The 24,185-nt window shown below is 40.0% G+C and overlaps 2 long non-coding RNA genes across 2 annotated transcripts; one reads left to right on the top strand and one right to left on the bottom strand.

Moving 5' to 3' along the window:
- The first annotated feature begins 528 nt into the window (after window positions 1–528).
- LOC142776766 (uncharacterized) lies at window positions 529–14,801 on the top strand. Its single transcript, XR_012887793.1, has 3 exons — window positions 529–749; window positions 12,735–12,875; window positions 13,595–14,801. It is a non-coding gene; the product is annotated as an uncharacterized LOC142776766 (long non-coding RNA).
- A 1,952-nt stretch (window positions 14,802–16,753) lies between these two features.
- On the bottom strand, window positions 16,754–22,664 carry LOC142776765 (uncharacterized). Its single transcript, XR_012887792.1, has 2 exons — window positions 22,289–22,664; window positions 16,754–18,104 (listed from the first exon to the last, which is right to left on the bottom strand). It is a non-coding gene; the product is annotated as an uncharacterized LOC142776765 (long non-coding RNA).
- Window positions 22,665–24,185: the final 1,521 nt, after the last annotated feature.

Below are 24,185 nucleotides of genomic sequence, written 5' to 3'. Positions count from 1 at the left end.
TGCCGGCTTGCCGTTGTAGAAGGCGGGGAGCCGCGGAGCGCGGCGCTTTGCTTTTCGCATTTTTTTTTTTAATTCTCTCAGCCTCTCCGCGGTCGACGCGCGGCGAGGCGCAAAACGTGACACAGCTGGCGCCATCTGTAGCGCGTCGCGCCAACTCGCGATGCTCTCCTCGGCTTTTTGAACGGCCGGGACGCGCTGCCGGCGCTGTGCTGCAGTGGCGGCAGATACGTACTCGCCTACGCTAACTTTTCGTCTTGTCTCGGCATAGTTCGTTTCAGAGGAACTTATCAATCTAAATGTTACGATTATTCTGAATGAAACATGCCGTCCACGGCAAACTTTTCATCGTTGTATCCGATATGCGGTGGATAACATATCGTTATATATGGTTTTTTTCCCCATAGCCCCAATGCATAAAATGAGACTGTTAAGTCGACCCATCGTTATAACCGATATATCGTTATATGTGGTATCGTTATAAGTGGACTGCACTGTAATATATTCATTCATTCATTATTATTATTATTGCATTGATAACATTGCACTTGATTTGCAGTTTACTCATTAAATCTGTATTTCACTGTTACACTGTTCAAGGCAGTATTTATAATGTCCTTACAAAGACCTACATATTTTAACTGCATTTAATGGACTCAGATATATCAGCCAGTCTTGTGGCACACCCTACAAGACAAGAATATTTTCGTCATTACAGGACATCCCGGGGATGTTTTGGATTTTTGAAGGAGGTACGTATTAGGGAATGACTGATGCACGGCTACCTGTTTTTTATGCAACCTTACCTTATCTCCAAAAGATCAGGTGATGGCAGTATGAGGCAAAGGAGTTAGACCTTTTCAGAGTAGCTTTATGCCTTTCTATAAATTGCAGTGCCATGTCCTCCTCTGGCAGAGAGGTGCTAGGCAATAGGAGGTAAGGGAGTGCCCGCCCGTTTAAACTTCGATGCAACACACCGCAATATTTGGTTGTGCATATGTCCGGTGCTTTACACAAACTGTTTTTTAGTTGTTTGCAATGCTTGAAATACCCTGTGCCTTTTTGAAATGAAACTTGTACTGGCATACAATTAACTGTAAATGTTGTCAGCATTAGATGCACAAAAAAAAAACCATCATGAAGGCAATGTGCCTTATCACTTATTTGCCTTGCACTACAGCTATTCTGGGATGAATAGAATGGCCATAAGGAAGATGATGATAATAATAATAATAATAATAATAATAATAATAATAATAATAATAATAATAATAATAATAATAATAATAATAATAATAATAATAATAATAATAATAATAATAATAATAATAATTCACACCAACTGGTTTCATTATAACAAATGATTCCAGCTGATTCCATTTCCAGGCCAGCTGGTTTCATTTTCAGTCTCGAGTGGTTCATGCTTGGACCAACTGGAACATGTTGCTAATGTGTTGGCTTGTACTTAGTCCCAGCTGTATAGAGCCATGGTTTCAGTTAAAGTGAACTGAAACCGTGGAGTATTTTCACCTGGAAAGGAAAGAATGTAGAAAGTGATGCATCCAAAGGCAGAAAAGAAAACAAAGAGGAAAGATAAAACAGGAAACAGAGCAAGAAAAAAAAGGCGAGCTCTCAAAGAGAAAGAGAGAAGAAAAGAGAGAAAGAAGGAGGCACACGCACATTGAACTTCTCTCGCCCTCATTTTTGAGGGCTCCTCGTTTTTTCCCTGTGTCACTTTTTTACCGTTACCTGGCTAAATTTTCGCTCCTATACACAGATCGACTGAATCGACGGCACACTCAGATTTAGCGTACATGCTCGTTGTCACATTCTGTCCCAAAATTCTCATGCCTGTCGTGCCAGAAAACAGCTTTGCAATGAAAATCACTACCGTGCAGCTGAGGAGCTGTATCATGCACAGATCATAATGTCAGCCTGATCGCACGAAGTAACGGTAATAACTTAGTAGTACACCATGCATAACACAAACGTTCAGTGGGCCTTTAAGTTATGTTGTCTTAACTGCAAAAGTGCAAGTTGTGCTTTGCCAGCATTTTCCTCAACTATGAGGCATACACTACAGCTGTGTTTTGTGTGAATATAAAAGAAAGTACTGCTTAAAATGTTAAGTACACTGACTATACAATTAAAAATATGGTAATCGGCATTTCTAAGAGTTACATTTTCTTGTAAAAAACTGACACATACTTATGTCAAGATTCGTGCCGAAAGTACGTCTTGCCCAAGGATATTTCTGAAAAATTCAGCATATTCCACGTAGCTCCGGAATCGACATTATGCGAAGCATGCGGAGACATGCTTAGCGTGACCATGTTGTGATTTTTTTATAGCGGCACGTCATGAAATTATGCCAAATATACGTCCAAATGTTCCACACACAGACATACATTGAAGAATTCCAAGTGTTTATATAACCAGTTGTTTGCACTTGTGCAATGATGCAAACATGAACTTGAGCATTAGGAACACCAGAATCAATAAGCTGGTATGAAGTGCTGGTGCTAGTGAGGATGGTAGTCCTGGACGCTGCTGCATAAATCAACTTCAGTGCATGGCACCTAGCAACAGTTGACGTCAACCCGATATCACAGCTGCATCATAGGAAATTGGGCGACCCTTAAGGTTCGCTTTCAAGAATTGAACACGATAATGATACCCTGGCCCTAGTGCGTACTTCAAGCACTTGGTGCATGAAATATTTTCGAACTTGGTATGCACTCACTATGTGGTCTGAAGAAAATGTGTGCAGCAAAATGTGTGCGTTTTGTTATGGCTGGCCACCTTTTAACTATGATGTCCTTAAGATAATCACATGTTCTGATGCCTGATTACAATGCACACTTGTATCAAGAAATATTACTGTGATATTATATATTGAATTGTGAAGGCAGTATACAGGACACATGTGTTTGTAAAGCCTAACATTATTTTCACTGCATTTTCAAGCAGATGAAGTTATTTTCCTTAATTTCCAAGCAGATGTGTGGCTGTGCGGTAGAACGCCTGCTTGCCATGCAAATGGCCTGGGCTTAATCCTCCCGCAAACTGGGAAATTTTTTATTACTTATTTTATTTGCATCTTTCTTGATTTTTCCGGTTGCTCACAAGGTTCATCACTCACAATCAACGATGCCCACGAGATTTTTAAAACTATCGCGTTAAAACTGGCATAAAAGCGTAACAATGTACGACTGATTGAATAAGCTTTTGCAGCTTATTCCAAATCACATTGGTGTGATGTTGAAATCCCTAGGTCCATTGTTAGACTACCAAATGTCATGGTTTTCACTTTTATGTCTGTTTAGGGGTACAGCAATTAAGTGGCCAGGAAGTGTAAATAGATCTTTATTTGGAAACATGCAGAAGTATGATAAAGTCAAGCTTCCTTTCTCTTGAGTAATTTGAGTTGTATATGTATTTTGAAATAGTGTTTGAAAATCACAGCAGCTGTGCCATTACACCGCTTCGTGGCAAAAGCTTAGTATCGAGTTCTGGAGAATTTCTGCACGTTGCCTGCTGCAGCTCAGACAATCGTTAGTCTGGCTTAAAATTATATAGTATATATATTGCATTCTCACTTTCAATTTTGCTTATTATGCAATTTAACTTACCCTTTGTGAATTCATCGATATTTTTCACATAATAACAGAAATTTGCAGAACTTCATGCCTAAAAATAGTGTGACACAATCTTCACTAAAATATGGCCATCAGTTTATGAGAAAAAAGTGGGACGCATGTGGCTCATCGACCCATGAAGCATCTTTGAATAAGTGGGGCAACACATGTCACATTGTCTCATAAGGGCACTAAGCTGTAATTCTGCTGCCAAATTTCTTGCCCAAAAAGGCCCAATGAAAGCAGTACAGAGGAACACTTCTAAAACTGTGGGAGAAAAATTCCAGTGAACCTTAATTTCAGATTTTCTACGCAATTCTGCGCCTCTGCCTGTGGCATTGAGTCTAGCGGCTCTGTCCCAAGGTCTTCACATACACGTACCCTTTCAGCTTGTGTCTGTCTTGTCGGTAGGTGGCGATAATATTGAAACTCGTCGAAAACAAGGAGAAAACAGCAGGCATAGATGAGTGCACGCATTCATATGAAAATAAAGAAAAAGGAGAATATTGCTTTTCATTCACATTTAACGAAGCTGTGTCTACGCATGTCTTGTCTTGTATCTGCAATGAATAAGGGCGAACATCTTAGTTAAGCCTGCATTTTCGCAAATAATTAAAATTGTGGTAATGAATCATGGCAAGCCACTTTGACGTGGTGTCAATGCACTGAATGCTGTAAGTGTGTTAACAAATGCTGCATCATATTCGTGAACTCTATTCAGGTGTGACATATTTGCTTTTCTCATATATCTTGCATGATTTGATGATCTTGAAAATTCGTGTTCTCTTTGGCTTCCTGGCTGTGTGAAGCAGCAATTTTGCCATATTTTTCCTTTGGCACGAAATTTTAGCAACAGTGTCTTAGCCACAGCTTTTGGTCTCATCGCCTCTCCTCATAATGATAAAAAATATCAAAGAATGTGCTGTTTTGTGGCATCCATCAAACATGAAAAAACAGTTATGCATGTATGCTATGTTGTTAGGCTATGCAAGGAATTGCTTCATCATTTTTCATTCGAGTGCACTTCCACAATGATTTTAGGCAGATATAATTTTTGCAATTTAGAAAGAAAATCTATAGTTGCATGCTAAAATTCTTTAAAAAATCTGAGCAGAAGAATACCATAAATTTGAAACTTTAGCTACCTGGTACGCAATATGACACCGGCTGAAAAAAAATATTAACAGAATGAAAGATTTTAAACTGAACGTATCACTGATACATGCATTGTAAATGTGCAATATATAGTTTCTCAGTTTCCTTAATGTTTCTGGTACACCACAACTGGAAGGCATTGTGCTGATGGCAACTTAAAGTGGCAGAGAAAGTTTTACTGAGGAAAAAGTGGGATGCATTCATCCTATTAACCATCAAAAGGTTAAGAAATTGATGCTCAGCAGTGGAGCTTCCTCCACAGCAACAAAAAACCTGCATTGAACCACAGTGCATGCACACACCATTTCTCCAGCACTTTGCTCATGCACTCTGTCATGGCAGAATTTGGTACCAATGCAGTGAACAGCTGTAGGCCACTGTTTTCAACATGTGTTGCATATAAGACTCCATCAGCAACAACGGTTGGTGAAAACTGTTTCATTGCCTTTTTTGTGTTGCCAATGCGTGATTAGATATTCTGAATTACGAGCTTTCCAGTGACATAAAAGAAATGTACATTAAAAAAATTGATTGGCCGTAGGAAATAATCAGGCCCTCGAAATCCACAGAACCGTTAAGAAAGGGTAAGTATTCATTGGTACAAGCACATTCCTGGAGCTGCGCTACACAACTTCTCAAGTCTTTTTTCTTTTAATGTGCCAGGGCGGATGCTGTGTATCATACTGTTGCACAAGTTTTCTTTTATTTTGGTGTACTTAACATTTTAAAACATTAGTAAACTTTTAAAACATATTTATTTATTTATTTATTTATTTGCAAAATACTGCTAGCCTAAAAAAGGCTGTAAGCAGGAGTGGGAATACAAAGATGATATATATACATACTGCGCAAAAGAAAGCGATAACGGCATGCTTCACACTAGGTACTCTTCTACAGCAATAATATCATCAGTTATATCGATCATCACAGCAGTAGGTAACTACACTGTAACCATTATATTCTAAATGCCAGTAATACATACATGGAATAAAAGAATATATGTATTTCCTTACATATAAGGTGACGATACATAAAAGTAGAAACACACAAGTGAACATATACAAAGAAGATTAGTAAACTCGTACATTTACACAGTCGTCAAATGAGCCTGAAGTGTTGAAATGAAATCTGCTGTGGTCATGCGTTCCACGACATCGGCTGGGAGCTCGTTCCATTCCCTTACTGTTCGTGGGAAAAATGTGTTGTGAAATACATCTGTTCGGCAGTTATAGTCTCGTAGTTTTTTTGAGTGATGAGAACGTGTGATTCGCTTACTTACAGGTTGAATGAAATGATCCCTTTCTATTCCTATTTTATTATGATAAATTTTGTATAGGTACCCTAGTCTTTCCGTGTGGCGTCGTAATTCCAGGGGTTCCAATTCAGCCCTTTCCACTAACGTACTTGCCGATGTCCGCCAGCTGTACATATTAAAAATAAAGCGTACCGATTTTCTTTGAACACTTTCCAAGTGGACAATGTTCCTTTTCGTGTGAGGGTCCCATACTATCGATGCGTATTCGATTATTGGTCGGATAAACGTTTTATAGGCTAATAGCTTCATATCTTGAGGAGCTTGGCGCAAAGTTCGTCTTAAGTATCCTAGTTTAGTTACTGCTTTTTTCTTTATGTAAGAAATGTGCTCATTCCACCGAAGATCCGATGTGAGTATGACACCTAGGTATTTAAAAGATTTTACTTTGGATAATACGCTTCCATTTAAGCTGTAGCTAAGCTGTAGCGGTGAATTCTTTCTAGTTATCCTCATGAGAACGGTCTTTTGGGGGTTAATTTTCATTTGCCAGGTTTCACACCATTTCTCAACGTGCTGAAGAGCTTCTTTTAGTTGGACGTGGTCATGAAGGTTGTCAATTCTGTGATAAATTACGCAGTCATCTGCGAATAGTTTAATTTTGACCGGTACCTGGTCAACTATGTCATTTATAAATATTAGGAAGAATAACGGCCCCAACACCGACCCTTGTGGAACGCCCGACCCGACAGCTGCAGGAGTTGAGCAAACATTATCAATTGAAACACATTGCTGTCTGTGGCGCAAGTAGGCCTCTATCCACGATACTAATGCAGTATTCTTTAGAATTGCCCTAACCTTTATTATTAGTTTTGAATGCGAAACACAATCAAAAGCTTTTTGGAAATCCAAAAAAATCACGTCTATTTGAGATTGAGCATCAATAGCAGCAGCAAAATCATGCACGGTTTCAAGGAGTGCCGTCACTGTAGATTTACCTTTGCGAAAACCATGTTGCCTATTATCAATAAGGTTGTTCTTTTCCAGAAACGACGATATGTGCGCGAAAATTATGTGCTCTAGCGTCTTTGAGCAGGAGCACAGTAGGGAGATTGGCCTGTAACAAGTTACTTGGCGCGAGTCCCCACCTTTCGGTATCGGAATAATTTTACTGTACTTCCATTCTGTTGGTAGTTGAGCTTCTGAGATCGATTTTTTAAATATTAAACATAAGTACTTGGAGCACCATTCAGCGTACCTGACTAAAAAGGTGTTGGGTATGCCGTCAATTCCAGGAGTTTTCTTTGTGTCCAATTTTAACAACAGTGACAGCACACCTTCTTCGGACACAAAAATATCACTTATAGACGGAGCATCTTTTGCAGGAATGAAAGATGGGTCACTAGCATCATCCTGTACAAATACGGAGCAGAAAAAGCGGTTAAAAGTCGATGCTAATTGTAGTTTATCCGACACGTTGCCACCGTTCACAGTAAGGTTTAACTGCGATTTTTGCTTTGAGGAAAAATGTCTCCAGAATTTAGCCGGAGCCGTGTAGAGAAAGTTTTTTAATGTCACGTTGAAGTAGTAATTTTTAGCTTCAGCGATACTGTCCCTAAGAGCCAAGCGTATGGCACACAGTTTCGATACATTCGCAGGAGAGGGGCGTTGCCGGCACGTTTTTCTTATCCTTTTCGCTTTGCGCTCAAGGCGAACAACTTCCTTAGTAAGCCATGGTTTTGAAAATTTTTTTATGCTTTTACTTTTCATAGGGACAAAATCTTTGATACACTTAAGAACGAGATTTTTGAAAAATAGCCATAACTCATCGATACTGCAATCACTTGATTGATAGAAAGAAAGAAAATTTGAGAACGATTCATCCATTGCATCCAAAATGCCCACGTCATTTGCACGTGCGAAAACCGGGACAACACGCACTTCGTTTTTCTTTTTAGGCACATGGCCAAGATTCAGTGTCAATGTAATCAACTTATGATCCGATATTTCATCGAGAACGGCAACTACGGGTTCTTTACTAAGCAGGTTTCTGCTAACGAGAAAAAGGTCTAGGATAGAATTCGCTGAGTTGCTGATGCGAGTTGGCTCTTTGACTAACTGAGAAAGGTTATGAAAGAAAACTAGATCAGTTAACTGTTCTGCAACAGTGCTAAGAGGCTCCGGAATTTCGTTACTCCAATCAATGGATGGCAGATTGAAGTCACCAGCTATCAAAAAATTATTGATGTGGACGACGTTGTCACATAAGAATTGGTTTAGTTTCTCGAAGAATGTACTGTTGTCATTTGGGGGGCGGTAAAATCCACCTACTACTAAGCTGCATTCATTCAGGCATATTTTAGCGATGACACATTCAACACCAGCTATAGGGGAAAGTCTGTTTATATGTAACGTATCTTGGTAAAGAATGGCAACTCCTCCCCCTCGGGAGCTTCTATCATTACGAAGGATAGCGTAGCCTGGCGGGACGATTTCAGAATCGGATATATCATTGTGCAACCAAGTTTCCGTAATTACGACTACCTGAGGTTTATACGAGAGAATAACACTTTCCAGCACGTCAACTTTATTCACAATACTGCGAGCATTAAACTGGAGGCAAAGGAATGGTTTATTAACGACCGCTGGTCACTGTTCGTTTCTAGTATTCTTGCGCTGAACAAGAACTCTCATTTTTTGGCTGTCATCCCATTCAAAAAGATTGTTTTCAATTTTAATTTTATCGTGAATCAGCTTAACTTTTTTACCAGACTTTCTGATGTCAGTTGTGCTCTCCCACAGGTTTCTTCTTTTCTGTCTAGTGCACGCGGAAAAATCCTCTGCTATAGAAGTTCGCTGTCCTTTTAACTTATAGCCGTTTTTCAAAACATTAATCTTTTCGCGGTAGTCAAATAACTTTAGGATTACAGGCCGAGGTTTGCGACTATGACTACGGCCTATCCTATGAATCCTTTCGATAGACGTTATTTTTGTGCCTAGTACCTCTTCGAAAATACCTTTCACAACACTTTGCTCAAGGTCTGCTTGTGTTTCATTCTGTTTTTCTGGAACGCCGAACACCAAAAGGTTGTTTCTTCTCCCGCGGTCCTCAAGGTCGACTAACTTTTTTTCCATGTCCTTCACTTTCTTGTCCAGAAGGTGGGTGACTGAGGAGACCTCTTTAATAAGAGAGGCTGTCGAGTCGACAACCTTAAATTTCTGTTCAATTTCATCGAGCCTTTTCTGTATCACCTTTTGCCCCGCTAGAATCTCAGTGAGCAATTCTTCGGTGGTAGGACCTGGGTTTGATTCTATATCACCGCAAAGAATCAACAAAGCACATGCGAAATCCTGCACAAACATAGCTATAGCACTGAAACACTCTGGGCATGTACAGTTTTACAAATCATGACTGTTGAATTGAACACAACAAAATTAAATTTGGAGTGTTAAATCACTTAATATTTCTGGAGATCGAATCACACTTGTCTAAAACACCCAGCCGACCGCTTCAGTTGCTGTTTTCTGCAGAAATATGTTAATGCCGACGTCGTATGAATATCTAACATGGCATACGGCGTGCTAGGCCTTTGTGCGATAATTTAAGCGTGAACAGAAGCATGTAGCTAAGGTGACGTAGAAGCCGTCACTAACAAGAGCCATGCGCTCCACTGCTCTGGACAAGTGTGATTCCACCTGTACAGCTGCAGTGTTGGCATTTTTTTGGTGCATGAAATTCTCCATGTTCACTTTACATCTGGTCTATTATATAAAAACGTGGAAATAAAAAGAATAGCAAATAAAACCTTCTAGGTCTGAGTGAGAATAGAAGCCAAGCTGCTTGTGTGGCAAGCAGGCATTCTACCACAAAGCCACGTGCCTGCTCAAAAATAATTTTCATGCTTTACAAATACACGCGTCTAGTATACACGCTTCACAATACAATATGTAATATCGCAGTATTTCATGGTACAAATGTGCATTGCCACTGGCCATCAGAACGTGTGATTATCATAATGACTTCGTTGTTTAAAGCAGCCACAAAAAACAAAAGGCACAAGTGCTACTGGAGTATTCTCCTAGGACCATGTACTGGGTGCATATCAAGTTTAAAAACATTTCATGCACATAGTTGCTCGTGGTTTAAAGCATACTACACAGTACTTGTATTGCGTGGTCTATCCTGTGTCCCATCTCTGCGCTCTTCGAAGTAACTATGTGTACGTATCAACAAGCTCGCTTAGCCACCATTTAGAAATCCATTACGCAGACTGCAACTATATGCGAAACCCTTACTAGCACAAGCCACTTTAAACATTGATTACGTAGTAATAATCTGCAGTATGAACTTTTCAAGCAATGTTACCCTGCAAAAAGTATGCACTAGGTGGTTGGAGTATGCACTAGGGATAGGATATCACTGTTGTGTTCTACTCAAACCTTGAGGGTCCCCTAATTTTTTTCACCAAACAATTGTAAGACTCATAGATAGTAATGTTCCACAAGCATGGTATTGTAAATACCTAATGACCCTTTTGGCCTATACTGGAAGAGTGGAGGGGGTGTTGTTAGGAGGGAATTTACAGGCTGTTAAGAGTGTATGGAAAATTTGACAGATTGTTGTGTAAGTATGCAAGCATTAGGGCATGTCAGTTCATATTAAATACCTGAAAAAGATCACAGGCAGGGGTCCTGATAGGACTCTTGAAAGCATTTCATCCTAGGAAAGAAGTGATGTGTCATTGACACATCTGTTGAAACTTGGAAGGTCAGAAAAGTATTTCAAGCGTAAGTATGTGACGTTTCTTGACAATACATGACTGTGACATTGCACACTTCCATACTGCACATGTGTCTGTTTCCTAACATACTTGCTAGCAAAGCAACAGGGTATTTATCAATTTAATTTTTTTCAAATGTAGTGATTTTTCCAGGTTTTTCACATAGATTAAAAGCAAACTCCATGACCATAATGTCTTCTTGGAAAATGTGCGGTGGAAAGAACACTTTAGCAGTAAAAAAAATAAAATAAGAGGCACTCATATAAAACAAATGAACACATTTTTACACACACACTCATAATGTTGTGAGTGTATGTGGTAAATATGAAAAAATGTGTGTATCTGGTCAAAACAAAACTTGCGACCCAGGCACTGAGGAAGTTGGCTGTTTGGTTTTTTGGAACAACCAGAACACAACCACACAAATAAAATCAACTGTAGCTGCAAGTTTGAAGGAGCCTGCGATAGTCCAACAGTGCAGCCAATGCTGCTATGAAACGTAAAGGTGGCGCTATCTCGTGGCATGCGTATAAAACAAGGATGCAACAGCCCGGCCAGTTGGCTTACTGGAGCACATTCTAGTTCATTATAATGGTTATAGCCTGCAGGCAATTTAGGATTGGATTAGATTACCTTGATCTAGACTGCTGTATTTACTAATGATTTGCATCCCCGTCTCATTTGTACATGTCTAAAATATACTTTTCAGCAAAAAGGAGTACTTACGTATTTTATGCGACCTTGTCTTGACAACGACTAACAACAATGTCGCAACAACGAAACTGTACAGCAAAATTTACTTTATCCTTTCTTTCACTCTCTTTTTCTTTTTTACACAATGCACACATGCTTGTTGGTGTTTTATTTCTCTGGGTTCTGACACGTGGAGCACAATCAAAGTACTCAGACACCTGCAATAAAAGCTGCGGTAGCGTTTGAAGCGCTGATGTTTGAATATGGTGTGGAAAAAAGGAATCTGTCAGACCGCAACTGCTTCCCCGATTCCATAGGTAAATAAAAGATGCAGAATCGTGAGTTAGGCAAATTGCTGAGTGTTCACTGTAGAATATTTTACAAAGGAACGGGTTAGAAGCAGTCAGAGAGGGTCACAGTGCTGATTTCACAACTGAAATTTATTTGGAAAAGGAAAGAACATATATAGAAAATATTGACTCATCAAAACTATGCACATGTACACATTTGTTACAACACAGAATGATTCATGTCTTCTCTAAGACCTTATGTTCTTCATCTAGACGAGTGTTACATGAAATACTTGTGCACTTGTTGTTAGATCTAATGAAAATGCTTTGGCTACTTCACACATGCGCTAATCAACATGTCAATATTTGATATTTGTTTTCTACAAGTGGGGCACACACAGGGCTGGGTAGTATCGCAATAGTACTTAAGAGATACTTTTGAGTGTCTGTATTGCTGTATCGAGGCACTTTTAAAAAATGTATTTGTATCTCAGTAGTGAAATACTTTCACGGCGTATCGCATGTATCGCGATACTATCCAGGACACGAGTATCTTGTTACTTTTTTTTTTTTTGTAAATGAGCTGAGAAGTGTTGACAATGGGGAAAAAAATTTCTGCTGTGACCTTGGCAGTCCACGGCAAGATATGCACCCACCATTTCTACATTTCTGCTGAGGGCGAAACTGACTCCTACCTTCTTGAAAGCGAGCTAGTTGCTTTGCTACTCGCATCCCATGATGTGTTTGAATGATGGCCTGCTTCAGCGTGACAACAATGTTATACTGCTATATTGAATTCTAGCACAGATATTTTCATTGTGAGGAGTATTGTATACTGCACAATGGGCGCCATTTTTTAAATGTATTTCCTCATGCCAATCGAATGAGTAGTGTTTGTTTTTCTCTTTTTTCCACTTTTCTTTTGCAGCACCCATTTGAAAAACTGGAGCTTATTGCGGAAGCCACAAACCACCCAAAGAGAATTTGGTGCCATGTGCCATCTACGATACTTCTTTCTGCAGAGCATTTCTGAAAAACGCCAGCATGGCCAAACAGCGATTTGAAAAAGGTCTTTTTGAGTTTCCTTTCGCATTCCTTGTTTTGTCCGTTCTTAATTCTTTCTGCCTTTTCTAAGATGTTTCTAGAAAACACTACACCTTCAACTGGAAGTTCGTTTGTTTATGGTTCCAGCACTTCGCTTGAACTATGCTCCTTCTAGCATAACTAATAGTGTTGCTGTTGAGTTCCGGATTTCAGTGTACAATGCGTGTGACTGATGCTCTCATATGGCATAGTTTTTTATTGCAACTGATATCTGTAAATATGTGGTTATTAACAATTATGTGCAGTGTAAGCATCCTTTGTAGTGCCTTATTGACACTCGGAGAATGCCGAAAATATAATAAATCAATTTCATTTGCAAGTTTCAATGTGCTGCACATAACAAATGTTTGTATGGAGTATAACTATCCCCGACATAGACAAAAGTATTTTAGTATATGTATTCTGGAATACTTTTTTGTCTTTTTGCAAACGTATCTCTGAAATATCCTGTCACATGAATTACAAATTTATCTCAGTATCTGTATTTTATGCTTCCAAACCACGCATTTCGATATCTGCATTCCAGAATACTTTTTCGGGCATCTCTGCCCAGCCCTGAGCACACATCCACATGGCCTACAACGAGCTGCCAAATTAGGCGTGATTTTAGCATCTGATAGCATTAGCCCATGCTCTCTTAAGCACACGCTTATGTAATGCCCCATTTCACCTAAATATTTGCAGCTGCAAGACAGTGGAATCCCATGAACCACGCCAGTAGTGCAAGGAGCATATCTGTGGACATGACTGGAGACACATTTGTTCCCTTTCCCTGGCTGCTGACACAATGCTCTATCCACCAAAGTACACACATTATGCACTTTATTACGTGCTGAGAATGACATGTTTATGCAATAACGAGCACCAACATTTTTCAAACCATGTGCTATCCTGTGTAGGTATAGGATAACTGCCTGCCTCTTCTTCTTGCTAATTTCTAGTGCACTTGAATCACAATGATAAAACTTCTCGATCTTTGAAATAAGTTTTTCCGACAAGGAGCAAATCCTTCACCCAGAAAGCCAGAATTTGCAAGGCGAGCAACTTGTGCATAAAAAATGCATGCGCCATAAGGTGCTCGCGTAACTTCTGAAGAGCGGCACCCAGCACAGTTGATGCAATGACTCCCTGTATGGTTTTGAGTGGCCAGAATTGAAATTTAGAATTGGCTTTATGAATCTAGGTTGGTATTGCTATATATGTGATCTTTGACGAAAGCCTGTCTTAAATCAAGAAACTGTAGCTCATCAATTTTTTGAAACTCCAAAGTGAAATGCTGACATTTCGTTTTCCTTAACATCTTCCTTTATATTAGCAACCAGTAAAGAGCAATTGTTAATGTCCAGTAGAACTAAGAAGTCATGGACATATCAAACAGCGTGTGATGATAACCAATTCAAATGCTTTTGCAGCTGCCCGTCTACATACCCAAAAAAAATATAACTAATTACAGGTATATTTATGATTCAATGCAGATATCAGATTTTTGGACAAAATTATTTCCCTTCCAAGACACAACGGTAGAATTTAGGTGGCCTGCATGAGCTCTAAAAACGACGCAATAGAGATGCCACACTGGCACTGAAACAACAACTCATCATTATCTTCTCTCATGCACTGCTTTATACACTTCAAATCTTCACATTGGGGCAAACAATAATATAAATTTTTTACGTCTATACCGCATGCATTACGGCACAAAGAAGGTTGTTCCCTTAGTGATAAGATGATAGATTCTGAGTTAGTAATTCTTAGCGGATCACAAGTCTTCAAACGCTCCGAATTTCTTTGAATATACTCTGAAACATTTATTTACCAAGTGTCTTTTTCTGAAACAACAGCTCTTAGTGGCAACATGAATCTTCACTGGAATAAAAACTGATAGTTTTTACCTTTTTGCTTTTTTCACACTTGCCGCTACATGTTCCTGATTAAGCGTTAGTGACAGGGCATAAACTTATTCGTTCAGTCACCCGCTTTGTGCATCAACACTTTTTTTTATTAATATATACCCTAAAGGCCCATTCAGGCATTACGCAGGGGGTTTTAGTTATACAATAAATTTGATAATCAGAACATTGCCATTATAAAATTAAAGTGGTAAACAATGTAAAATACAGTTCCATAGACAAAGATGCAAAAGGAAAAAAAAATTGTGGCAGGAATGAAAACTCAATAAGAGAGACACAGCTATAGTGCAAAAAATATATATATACAGAAAATTGCCATGAAAAAAATTGCCCCCTATCTGCATATTTGACCAAAAATGTCGTCGAAAGACTATTGTATTCCGCCTGAAAAGAGTGAATAGACAGAAATATTTATTTGATGTTTTGCACGAGAAAACTGGTGAATGGGATCCTAGAGGTGTTGCGTGAGACATGAGTGCCATCTGGCGGTAATTTCAGAAAACGAAAGGATGGCCTTTGTTATAGCGAGCACGCAGCACGCAGCATGCGTGCAATCTTGGAGGCCATATTTTGTAGATTTCAAGACAGGTAGCAGCACAGTATCGTCTTAGCAAAGCGTAGGAGACTCGCCTTTCCATGCGAAGCGTCGCATTGTCAGCTGCAGCGCTTAGAATTACTTATTTATACCTTTTCTAGTGTAAATAAACACAGTGCACAATATCGACGTGTTGATATTGTGCCTCAAATATGCTCAAAATTTGCTTTTTATTGACAATCGTACAAGTATGAACGCAGAAACTTGAGCAATACTGGTGGATGCTGTGGATGTGGTCGTACTTGAGCCTTTTTGCTGACTGACCAAAATTTTTGCATTGGAGTATCTCAAGCAAGACTATCATCTTTAAGGAGGAAATATATTTACAATGAAAGAAGAGTAAAAATAAGCACATACATGCACTTACAAACTCACACAGATAGGTAAGTCATATGTCCAAGAAAATATTGAATTGGTTTACAAAGGTGGCACGATCAATGAATCAAGCGATGTTGCTTGGCAGTGTGTTCCAGTAATGTGTGCTTCGAAGTAATGGTGAGTGTTGATACATAATTGTGCGTGCCAAAAAAGGGTGTATTTTGAATTGGTGATCAATATGTTTCAAAATATTATGAGGTGTGTTTGTACAAGCTTCATGAAGGCACATTTACTATGATAAAATGTACGAAAATGCAACAACAGTGACGACAGTCTGCGTTTTTCAAGAAGGGGTAATGAAAGTGAGTGCGTAATATATGTAGTGCTGCAGTTGCGAGAATACCACTTGGTGATAAATCCTGCTGCTTCATTTTATTTTAATTCTAGTTAATCGATGAGATATGATTGATGTGGGTTCTAGATAATGGATGCACATTCTATCTTTGAACGGACAAGTGTAGTGTATGCTAGCATTCTAGAGGTATAGTTCACCAAGTAAAGGTTTCTTTGAATAAATCCAAGTGCTTTTGACCCCTCACTAGTTATGATATCGATGCGCTTATTCTAAGGCAGGTCAGAAGATAAATGAATTCCAAGATACTTAAATAGGGATACTTTTTCAATGGGGAGAGCTTGAATTTCATATTGACTCATTTCTGTTTTATGTGCTCTTGTAAACGTCATGGTCTTCGTTTTGGAAGTGTTAATTTGCCATGGTGACACCAAAATGCGAGTTTATTAGGGTCCAAATATAATGACTCGTTAGCTTGGGTACTGTCAATTTTTCTATAAATGATGTAGTTGTATGTAAATAATTTGATAGTAGATGACAAACCATGTCCAATGTCGTTGATGTAAATGAGAAACAAAACTGGTCCCATGATTGATCCCTGGGGAACACCAGACTTTGCATGTGAAAGTGAAGATGCATGTCCATCCACATAAATTGATTGGCTGCAGTTGCTCAGAAAATGATTTATTCAGCTTTTTTCCAAACCAGTGGCTACCTTATCATTATACATAGAGCCATCTAGAGTTTAAAAGAAGCCTTCCTTGTCAGCAACCAAAACATGCAACTTAGCTTCCAGATGCGTCTCAGACAGCATGAACACCGTTGTGAGGAGTAACTAGGCTATGTACAACAAAGGCAAGCTGAAAAAGCCAGTAGGCTTTTTTTGTGAAGCTAAGTTGCGTGTTTTGGTTACCTTCATTTACGTACTCTTCTATGAACATAATGATAAAAAATACTCATGGATTTAATAACACCATCTCAAGGAAATGAAATGAGAAGACAGTGTGCTACTCTTGAAATATCTGCAATAAGTGCATAGCAGAGGACGTTTGCAGCTGCATCGCCAATAATAATAATAATAGCAATAATATTATACTAGGCAAGACATAGCCCACCAAACCTCTAGTGATGGCAGTTCTAACATAAGCACCAAACTAAAAGGCCTTCAAGCCAAGCCAAATTTGTGGCCACGACAAATATGCACAAATTTACCGATGTGAGAAATGCTGTGCTTGGAAAGTCAGATATGATATGTGATATGTAGAAGGAACATACATCAAAATAGTGCATGTACCAACGTGGAAGCTAAGGAATGTTTTAGTCAATGGGAAGAATAAGCTGCCGAGCGAACTTTCTGTAGTCTTCTTTACACTGTAATCTGCCACGAGTGTGACAACATGTCAGTCTATGAGACCTGTGATTTCAATGAAAGAGTTAAACAACACAACAGTTCAAAATGAAGTCACCAAATGATGGGTGGCCTTGGATGCCTTCGCTGAACATGCGGAATATACAGGCTTTCAAATTGACTGGTCAAGCAACCGTGTTCTGGTCGAAGAAAACAAGCTTGCATCATGCCAGCACCTGGAATCCCTGCACATTCACACAGCTGCACATATACTCAATAAGATTTATGGAACGCTGACCATATACTTTTGGTGCTTACATCACGCACCTAGTCATACTTAAATACGATGTACCTTTCTTATGGCTGTCATTCAGAACAATATCAGGTGCCTAAACATCTGTAAACTTTGTGTTATTTTGGTCGGTGTATCCTTTTGTTTGTACACTAAGAAGAAACAGTTATGCATTGCCTTTTTTTAGGCCTCTTCTAGCTGTTCACTGTAGTTGCAGTCGAAGGAGTGACTTTTTGATTATTGATCAATGGTAATGCTTATTTTTGTGATGGTGGCACAGACTGCCGCCAGTTTCCATGAATTAGCCAGGTTTTACCAAAGTTCCTGCAGTTTTCCAGCAAGGCCCCAATTCCCCGACTTTCCCAGGTTGGTAGACACCCTGCACAAACAAAGATAGATGGCAGTTAACTCGCGTCCTGTTCCCTGTCTTATGCAAGTGTCATTCTGCACTTTATTACCTTGGAAGTACTTGCTGCTAGGCAGGTTGGTATAACATTATTAGGGGAAATTCTAGACGATGCGAATGTGTGATGCAGTGTAAATATTTTCTGTAGTTCAGCTGCGACCGATGCTCTTTTTCTGTGCTTTTTCATTTTTCCAGTGGTGCTTAGGCATCTATAATTTTCCCCCTTAGCTTAATTACCTCCCTGAAGCTATGCATCATCTTGCCCATTAACAACCATTTTTAAACTATTGTATGTGGCATTGTTGATGCAAAATGACCTTAGAGTATATGCTAAAGCTCCTGCAGGATCACCGGCTGAATGTGACAACCAATTCACCATTTATAGGACCCGAAGTATTGACATTTTCAATATATCTGTTCACACAGTGCTTCATTGGAGTCATGCAAGCTTAAAATATGGTGCTCCCACAGAGAAATTTTTCTTCCTGTGCTGTGACCAACGGGAAAACTATGTAGACAATAATGAAAAGAGATCACAACTAGGCTTAGCTGTGTGATGTCTGCCTCAATAAAAATGTAATAAATTAATGCAAGTGTGCTTATATCACCATGGTGTTGCCAGTTTATTACTACATTTGATATGAATCTCTGCTCGCTCCACCATGGTGTTCCTAAGGGTGTACCTCTGAGACAGCATTGCCAGAACTAATTTCACTGTCACAATCTTGAACTGGTGTGCAACAAGCATGCGCCAGTGCAGAGAACACAAGAGAAGTGGTCACTGCTTGCATGTTCAAGGTCGTATGCACGCACACCGGACTATGATTTTGCAGTGTCTTACATTTTGAGTGGAGTATACATCGTGATGGCGGGAGCCATCTCTGTGGTCACCAGCTAGACTGTCACAATGTGCATATTGTTGCTTCAGAAAACTGTTTACGACAAAAAAAAGGGCACCGTAGAAAAAAATATTTTTAGGCTAATGTAAGGGCTTGTGGTGAGGAGACTCTCAATAGGTATATGGTGTGTCATCTTGCAATAGAGAAGCAACATTTATACCTAGTTTATGTTAGTAGGAGTCTGCTAAACATTGGCCATACAAGCTTGTGGCTAGAGAAGGATGATGTCCAGAAGATGCCCTCCTGAAATGTTAACCTGCACCGTCCTCCCTTGCCCTTCTTGGTGCACTGGAATTTTTGCCCTATAGGTACTAATTTCTTTAGTGGGTACTCTTGAAGGGCTTCTGAATAAGCTCACTCTTGCCACCTGCTTTACCCAAAGCAAATGCTACTGTTGGAACTTGTTTGCTTGGCAGAAATTTTTAACAGGAAAAGGAGCTTCACTCGTTACACAAATAAAGCTACAGCATTGCAAGATTACTATGATGTTATGTACACAGACCTCCCACATACAACTCACTAAAATGTCACCAATTACCTCTATGGTGAGCCTGATTATGCCTTAAGACAGCATGTAAGTTTCTTGATTTTATACTTTTTAATCAGTACATAAACCTTGAAAAAACAAGATCGTCACGTGCAGTGCATAAAACCAGTGCTTATAAGTGCAATGATGCCATCGGAAGCATCAGCAAAAGTAAATTCACCCTGCTGGAAAGCCAATTGTGCGTGAAGCCTGTAATTGTACTGTTAACAAAGTCTTCTCGACAACTTCATTACTTCTACTTCTGCAATTTTCATAATCCTGTCTCTTCATACCTTGCTGTCAACCCAAAAATTATTGACCTATGAGGTGTTACTCATATGACCATGCTGATTTAACATACCTGCAAGCCTCAGAGCTAACATAATAAAATTGAAGACTTTAATAAATTAATGCTCTCTGCTACTCACCCCTTCAAAAAAAGTTTTTAGCATCCCTTTCAAACCTGTTTTTTTAAAGACTCAACAGGCACAGTGACGTGACTCATGAAAGGCATATCCGGAGCTTGTGGTGCAACTAAAATTTTTTTGGAGCAGCATAAAAGCTGCCTGAAGCTTTTAAGCTAGAGCTGTTGCACCACATGTTACAGGGAACTAGTTCATGAACATATGCATGCATCTTCACTTGGACTTCTGCTCAACATAAACGTAGGCTTTTTGCTTTTTTGCAGACATCCCCAATTTATATAAAGCTACCTAGCGCTTTCCGGGAATTCACATGGCATTTGTAAATGACTCTGGCTTTCAACGATAGTTTAGCTAGAATATTGAATCACAGACTGGTAAGACTATTTATGCATTGTATTGACTTTCCAAAAAAAAAAAAGAGTCTGATTATATTAATGCTTTTATGAGTACAACCTAATCGTTCAATCTGTGGAGAAGTGGTTGCTGTCATCGTTTATGTACAGAATTGTTAGGTCCCTGATTAAAGAGCACTTCATAAAAAAAGGGTTTTGTAACTGGTTCTTACTGCCAACTATTTATTATGGCTCGACAAAATTTAGAGTTATGGGGGGAGTAAGTAGTTACACTTGGCAAACTGTTTGACATGTACAGTCGTCGAGGTCGAGAAGCCCAGCCGAGACATACCGGAATAGTGGAACACCATGCTTTCTAGGAGAAGTAAAAGTGATTGTACAGCATGCGGTACTGCTGATAAAATTTGCCCACTGTATGGACTTAAAACTTAACCACCTTGTATGAAATATTTTGAAAGTAAACTGTAACAAATAGGACCACAAATAAAAAAAAATAAGTGGTCAGTTCTATATGCAGGTACTAAATTAGTGTATTTTAATACAGTAAAGCAAGACTATTGTCCAAGCACAACTAGCTCATTATTACTTTTATCTGACAGTAACCACAACAGTTAGAAACTATTTGGCTGAAGTCACATGGTAACTTTTGTAGTATAAGCGGGTTCAGATTGTTAAGAAAGTTGGTGCCCAGCAACGTTTTCAACTACATTGCACGTTCATGTCCACTGTGATAACATCTTCAAATCGCAGGGGTAACGTATGGATTTCAAGCGTATGCCATATACTTGCACCCTGAGAGAACACAACAACGAAGAGTGCATGCATGCTTGACACAAATAATGAAATTTATGAAAAAGATGTAGCAAGTTTCATCTCTTGGCGCAGATCCCTGCAGGCACTTACCTAATTACCACCCCGTTTTGCCAACAAGCAGCCCATATAAGACGTTCGAACATGCGTTATTATGTCGGGTCATAACCAGTTTCCTCTAACCACCCTTCACTTAGTTTTGGCACGACATAGGTTTCAAAGATTTATTTCTTGCAAACTGTGTGAGTAATTGTAGACCATTCTTCAACACCTACGTCGTACGGCCTTCAACAGTTATTTTCGTGCTTACTCAATAAGAAGACATGAGCTACAAATTTTCTAAGTTTCTAAAATATGAATGGCAATTGAAATGTGAATGGTAATCTACACCCAGACTTAGCATATATTTCCTTTATAATCATTTTCAATTTGAGGCATGGCACAAATTTTGAAGTACGACTGAAGCCTCTCATATGCATGTTTCGTTTATTTGAAGGTGCCATTTAACAATCTTGAATTAATCCTGCAATGAACTAAAATTTGAATGCCTTGCGAATTGCCTGCCACAAAATGTATTTTACTAGGTAAATTGTTCTGGGCTTGTTACACAAGCTGAAGATGATGACGATACTGACTGCCGCATCGTCACTGATGAGGCAGAGGATAGCGCGTGTACAATTTAGGTGCACACACGAGGCCCAATGTCAGTGCTACATATCCAATTTAAACACGAGCGCGCGCAATATGTATGCTTTACCGCAATACACAGCGTGCACTTCACCGCAAGGCACGACTGCCTTGCGGCACTGTTTAATTTTAAGAAGACGCTTAAGGTGGCAATTTTGAGCGAATATTTATAGTGCTCCCAGCATATCTCCAACTTTATTTCTTTTTTTTTTCTTTGTATACACCCACAAGAAAAGACATAGCTTAGAAAACCGATTATCGTATTCGGCGACAACATATTTAAGCCACTTGGAAAATAACGTCGTGTGAACGCCTGGTAATAGTCCATCGCTTCCAACTTGTGCATTTCGTATCTGTCTCACGCAGTTACGCAAGAAGAAGCTTCAATGAAAGTTTTGGCGCAAGCATACACTTCACCGAAGCGACACATCGATCCTTACGCTACACACGCACTTACCAGACATACACGTACGGCATACATCCACAAATAGCATAACACACGGTGTTCATGATCGGGCAAGTCGTTACCACATTGCTTATAGACAGTATTACAGAACGAGACCACGTATTCATGCGCAGAGGCGGTTCTCACGAATGCATGAGGCTCCCGGCCAAGCAAAGACCACGCATAAATAACCACCGCACGGTAAAGATCCTCACAAGCTAGTGAGGAACCTTAGACCTTTCGTTCCCACCACCTAAACGTCCCCCAAAAAATGTCCAACACGGCGATTCTGTCGCCGTCTATTCATACGTTTTCAACCAAGTCAAGCCGGTTTTAAGCGGCTATTGGGTGAACCGAACCGTTTTGCCTCGAAAAGGTTCGTGCCACCCGGTGGCAGCAAACGCGGCAATCCTGCGAGCGAATGAAAGTGCGAAAGTGCGGGGAGCGACAGCGCGATGACACAGTTAGGCCGGCGGAAATGCATAGCCTCCAAGAGCGCTGAGCCGCGGTGCATTGTGGGGGGGGGGGGCTCTATTTGCTCGTTTTTGTAAACTCGCGTCAGGGTTAGAGGTGTGCGCCGACTGGTCGGCGCGCTGCTGCCGCCAACGTGAACCTAGAGGTGTGCGCCGAGGCGATTTCGACCGGCGGCGGCGTGGGGGTCGTCCAGAGTCGGCGGCGGCGGCGTTGTCGGCGCACGCCGGTTTTTTCATCGGCGGCGGCGTGCGGACAATTTTCGTCGTCGGCGGCGGCGTCGGCGGCGCAGAAACCTAAACTGAAAATTCAAAAGACTCTTCTGCCACAGGTTACTGAATTCGTTGAAATTCAGAGATTTTCATCCAAATAGCATAAATGACACTACACAGATGTGTCGACATCCCGATGAATGCAAAGCGTTTTGTAAAGTAGTTTTTATTTTGCCTTCATAAAAAATAACGCGTATTTCAATCTGTGTCTATGTTCTACCGTAAGTGTGCAGCACTTTGCTTTTTTTTTAAATTTAAGATGCAGCAGTTTGTTGCTGTTGTTGGCTACGTCATACTTTATGAAACCTTCTTTCATTGAACAATGAGCAAGCAGTGACACACGTCACTCATTTCACTTTTTCCGAATCCGATCTTACATTTACACTGTACGCTGCAAAAAAAAGAAGCACCTCTGCTTCGAGTTTTCTTGTTGCGATTGCATGAAACCACTTTTCTGAGTATCTGTCATGCTTTAAATGTAACTTTCCTTGAAACGAATCAAAATACCTTTTTTTCACAATGTCAGAATCTTTTATGCAGTGGTATAGGATGCGGAAGGAAACAAATCTGCGCATTTATTCAACTATTTCTCAGTGCGGTGTTCAATGAATGAAGTGGAGACATGGGCGTGGGCGAGGCGGGTGATGCAACATGGACACTTGAACCCTTCAAGCTCCACCAGCACTTGCTACCCACTCTAGCGACACCAACACGACCCGCTCCCTCAGTCGTGATGCAAGTTGAAAGAAGGGTTTGCATCCCCCCAAGACAAAAACCTGTCGATGGTCATATGTGCAGATGAGAGCAAATGCAATATTTGCTCAGATACACAGCCCATACTGGTCACGAGCTGGGCGTCCGTTGACCACGCCTGCAGACAACGTTGACTCCCCGACCTTTGGTGTTTGGTCAGGGGAGGGGGACACCCCCTGCAAGTGGGCCCCATTAAAATTTCTCTTAAAAACGTCACAAATAAAAATGCTTGATAAGTATGTATAAAACATTCAACTTTCCAATGCTTTTTCATAGCGTGTACACGTGCTCAATACCCATCAGATGTGTGAGACAATCGAAATAGCAACTGCCACTCTCGACTTGTTCCGGAAAAGACTCAATAGAAGAATGCAATTACGAGTGCTGGAACCTATGTTCGTTTGTATATTTGA

Source organism: Rhipicephalus microplus, chromosome X, assembly GCF_043290135.1.
Source record: "Rhipicephalus microplus isolate Deutch F79 chromosome X, USDA_Rmic, whole genome shotgun sequence".
NCBI lineage: Eukaryota > Metazoa > Arthropoda > Arachnida > Ixodida > Ixodidae > Rhipicephalus > Rhipicephalus microplus.
The sequence above is the reverse complement of the archived record's forward strand: the minus strand, read 5'-3'. Positions and strand labels throughout refer to the sequence as shown.